At 36.3% G+C, this 5,293-nt stretch overlaps 1 pseudogene; it reads right to left on the minus strand.

Moving 5' to 3' along the window:
• Positions 1–4,205: 4,205 nt before the first annotated feature.
• On the minus strand, positions 4,206–4,872 carry LOC116622860 (annotated as a pseudogene).
• Between the last annotated feature and the right edge of the window lie 421 nt (positions 4,873–5,293).

Here is a 5,293-nt window from a genome sequence, read left to right on the forward strand (position 1 = left end):
CTGAGGTGAATGATACAGGCATTGTGGTGTAGTGTTAAGCTACTACTGACCTCATCACACTTCAGCAGGAGAATCACCTGCTTCCAAACCATGGTTAACCATAGGTAAGTGAAACCACAGATAAGGGGCAGTGGGGGGGGGGGGACTACTTAATGTGGGAACTTTCTATATCTTCTTCTCAATTTCCTGTGAACCTAAAACTGCTGTTAAAAATAGTATTATTTAAAAAAAAAAAAACAAGAGAACACCTAGAAGAAAAATTTGTGATCTTGGGCTAGACAAAGATTTCTTATATATAATACCAAAAGCATGATTCATAAAACTACAGATTGATAAAATGGACTTTGTAAAAAAATACTGTCATCTGCATTTTGAGAGACACTGTATACAGAAAATGAAAAGACAAGCACTAGACTGGGATAAAATATTCATAAAATGTTCACATAGCAGATATCTAAAATAGGACTTACATGTAATATATAAAAATCTCTTGGGGCACCTGGGTGGCTCAGTTAGTTAAGCGTATGCCTTTGGCTCAGGTCATGATCCCAGGGTCCTGAGATTGAGCCCCGTGTCGGGCTCCTTGCTCAGCTGGGAGCCTGGTTCTCCCTCTCCTCCCCACTTGCACTGTCTCTCGCTATCTCTGTTGCTATCTGTGTCGCTATCTCTTTCTCTCTCAAATAGATAAAATAAATAAAAACAAAAATAAACCTCTCAAAACTTAAAAAAAAAAACCCATTTAGAAAATAGGCAAATTTGAATAGACATGTCACTAAAGAAAGCATACCAATGGCAAATCAGTATATGAGAATATGCTCATATTATCACTGGGTAAATGCTAATTAAAACTATAATGAGATAGCACTACATATCTATTAGTATAACTGAGATTTAACAGACTGACCATCCCTAGTGTTGACAAGAATGCAATTAAGCTGGAACTCTCATATAGTGCTGGCAGGATTGAAAAATGGTATACTCACTTTAGAATACAAGCAGTTAAAAAAAATTGAACATAGGAATGGAATGAGTGGATCATATAGTTGATATGATGATATCAATTAGACCTCAACTATATGATGCACTCATTCCATTCCTAGGTATTTACCCAAGAGAAATGAAGGCATATGTCCAAAGACTTTTGTATGAATGTTTATAGCAGCTTTATTTGCAATCCCCAAAACTAGGAAGAACCCAAACGTCTATCAGTAGGTGAATGAATAAACAGTGGTATATCCATGCAGTGGAATACTACCCAGCAATGAAAAGGTATTATTGATATATCTTACAATGTGAATGAATTCCAAAATAATCATATTGAGCTATAGAAGCCAGACAAAGTATGTACTGTATGAGTCCGTTTTTGAAAAATTCTAGGAAATTCAATATATTATACAGGGACAAAAAGCAGATCAGTGATTGCTGGGGATAGGGCAGGGAGGGGGTTCAGGAAGGGATAGAAAGGAGGGATTCCAAAGAGGTATAGGGAAGCTTTTGGGTGTGATGGTGTAGTAGGTTGAATTGTGTCCCTCCAAAAGATATATGCAAGTCCAAACCCTTGGTACCTGTGAATGTGAACTTATTTGGAAATAGGTTCTTTAGAGATGCAATTAAGAATCTGAGATGAGGTCAACCTGGGTTTAGGGTGGGCTCTAAATCCAATGACTGGTGTCCTTAAAAGTGCAAGGACAGGATGATTGGATACAGACAGGGAAGGCGGCCATGTGATTATGGAGGCATAGATTGGAGCTATGCTTCCACAAGACTAGGAGCACCGGGAGACACCACAAGCTGCAAGAGGCAAAGAAGGATTCTCTCCTAGAGCCTTTGGAAGGAGTGTGGCCCTCCTGATGCCTTGATTTTGGATTTAAGGCTTCCAGAACTGTAAGTGAATAAATTTATGTTGTTTTAAACCACTGAGTTTATGGTAATTTATTATAGCAGCCACAGGTAACTAATACAGGTGGATATAATCATTGTTATGGTTTTGGTAATGGTTTTTCAATTTGTACATTTTAACATATGTGTAATTTATTCTATATCAATTAGACCTCAAAGCTGTTAAAAAAGCCAACAGCAACACAGAGGATTTAAGCAACACGCTTAACAAACTGGACCTAATTTTTATATATTGAATAGTGTACCCCCAACCTATGGCATAAATAAAAATTTCAGGTACATATTCAGGAAATATTTGACAATGTTGGCCAATACAAGTTCATAAAGCTACTCTCACCAAATTTTAAAGGTAAGAAACTGAACAAATCATGTCATCTTACCATAGTAAAATTGAGATAAAAGTTAATAAAAAACATAATTGGAAAATACTGATATGTCCAGAAATTCAGGAGTGTACTCCTAAATAAGCCATAGAATGAAGAAGAACTCAAGATGGAAATATGAAAATAATTTAACTAAATTATAATATTACATATCAGTATTTGTTGGATGGAGCTAAAGCCAGGCTTAAAAATAAAAATATTAAAAATGAAATTTATGACCTTAATGGCATATATGTAAATGGAAAAATTTAATCAATGATCTAACATCCATTTCAAGCAATCAGAAGAATAACAGAAAATTAAACATAAAGGAAATAGAAGAAAATAATAATGATAAGAACAAAAATTAGTAAAATAGAGAAGAAAAACATAGTGGAGGGAATTAACAAGACCCAAGTTATTTATTTGAAAAAAACCAATAAAATTGATACTTTCCACTGTAAGATCCAATAAGAAAAATAGAAGGCAAAAAAATAAATCCCCAAAAAGTAGGGATAAAAAAGAGGTGATCACCAAAAACCCTACAAATATCATAAGTGAGCTTATATTAATACATTTGAAAATTAAGCTAAATGAACAAATTATTAGAAGTGATAAATATAGCAGGGATTCTGAACACAAGTCAGCATACAAAACTCAACTGTATTTTAATGTGATAATTAAAATGAAAATGGGAATAATATAATTTCCAGTAAAATCAGATGAACCAAATACCTAGGAATAAAATGAATGAATTACAAGACCAGTTCATAGAAAACTTTAAAATACTATTGAAAATTTCACTCAAATAAAGTAACAAACTACTTAAAGATATAATACCATTTATAGATGGGAAGAAAATACCACAAAGATGCCAATAATCTCAAAATTGACACAAAATTAAATTCAATCCCAATGAACATCTTGGAATACTTTTATATTGAAACTGACACAAAAATGCAAAAAGCCAAAAATACCCAAGATATTCTTAAAGAATAATAAATTCAGAGGACTTGCTTTATAAAATAGCAAGCATTGTTTAATTAATTAATTTATTTTATTTTATTTTATTTTATTTTATTTTTTTAAGATTTTATTTATTTCCTTGACAGAGAGAGACACAGCGAGGGAGGGAACACAAGCAGGGGGAGTGGGAGAGGGAGAAGCAGGCTTCCCGCCGAGCAGGGAGCCCGATGTGAGGCTCGATCCCAGGACCCTGAGATCATGACCTGAGCCGAAGGCAGACGCTTAACGACTGAGCCACCCAGGCGCCCTAATTAATTTATTTTAAAGATTTTATTTATTTGAGAGAGGGAAAGAATGCACACATGTGGGGGAAGGGGGAGAGGGAGAGAGAAGCCCAAGCAGACTCTGTCCTGAGTGTGGAGCCCCACGCAGGGCTCCATCGCAAGACCCTGAGATCGTGACCTGAGCGGAAACCAAGAGTCTGAGGCCTAACTGACTGAGCCACCCAGGCACCCCTATTTTTTTTTTTTAGTGATATTTACTTAGAAGCATTCAGAATGTCAACAAAACAGCTGCAACTTTTTTTTTTTTCAATTACAGAGTGGTATTGAGTTCACAGAACAACAATTATTTCGTATAAGCTGCATCAGAGACAAATGAAGATGGAAAAACTACCATCCCCATATGTAACTAATTTGTGCTGGGCACCAACAAGAACCTGCTTTAAATTTCCATGCCAAGTTACAACCCCCGTACTGTATCAGGCAAGGTTAGTGGCTACTGAAAATACCACCAGGACAGGGCTATCTAAAGACACATTCAGTAGTGTGTTAACTATGCAAAAAAAGACACCATACAGTTTAAAAACAAATCTTACACAGCCTTACATTTCAATTTTTTTTTTCTTTAAAAGGAGTGAGATGTGTACAGAAGGGGTTACATGCTTTACAGACAAGAAAAAAATGCACTAGAACCAACTTATCCATCATCGTCTTTATCTTCCTTCTCTTCCTCATCCTCTTCATCTTTCTTGTCTTCCTCCTCTTGCTTCTTTTGCTTGCTTTTTTTTAGCCTTGACGACTCCCTTTTTTGCTGCATCCTTTACCTTAGTATGTTTTTCCTTTACCTTAGTATGCAGCAATATCCTTTTCCCATTTTTCCTTCAGCTTAGCAGCTTCTTTCCATGCGGCTGCGTGTTATCTGCAGCAGTTTTATTCCACGTCTCTCCCAGTTTCTTTGCAACATCACTAATGGATAGGCTGGGATGTTCTCCTTTGATTTTTGGGTGATACTCAGAACAAAACAAGAAAAAGACCGAAGGAGGCCTCTTAGGTGCAATGGTGTATGTGCTGCTGAAGTGAGCACCAAGTGTTCACTGGGATCCTTGAACTTCTTGTTTGTTTCCCCCTTAGGGGGAATATAAGTTTTCATAATGGGCCTTGTCTGCCTTTGCCATGTCTTCAAATTTTCCTTTGTCTTTAGCAGACGTGATCTTCCACATCTCTGAGCACTTCTTAGAAAACTCAGAGAAGTTGACTGAAGCATCTGGGTGTTTCTTCTTGTGCTCCTCTTGGCAAGTTTGCACAAAGAATGCATATGATGACATTTTGCCTCTCAGCTTCTTCTTAGGATCTCCTTTGCCCATATTTAATTATTTTCCCCAGGGAGGCTCAGAGTCGCCCAGTGCCCATCTGGCTTTCACTTGCCCGGGCGCTGTCTCTGTGGAGCTCAATGTACTGCAATGGCTGTTGCAAGCATTATTTTAAAGCTACCTTAATTAAGTTTGCTATTAGTGCCAGAATATAGATAACTTGAACAGAAGATGGAATTTAGAATTGATTCATATACATGAATACTTGATATAAAACAAAGTTGGCCATCGAAAACAAAGGGGAAAGACTGTCTTTTCAGTAAATGATGCTGTATCAATTATATATTCATATATCCAAATAGCCATATGTCCAAGAAAAACTTTGTCCCTACTTCAGACCAAAACAAAAAAGCAATTCTAGGTGCATTGTAGGTCTAAATCTGGAAGGTAAAACACATTTTCTAGAAGAATATAT

Source organism: Phoca vitulina, unplaced genomic scaffold (genome assembly GCF_004348235.1).
Source record: "Phoca vitulina isolate PV1807 unplaced genomic scaffold, GSC_HSeal_1.0 scaffold55, whole genome shotgun sequence".
NCBI classification, from domain to species: domain Eukaryota; kingdom Metazoa; phylum Chordata; class Mammalia; order Carnivora; family Phocidae; genus Phoca; species Phoca vitulina.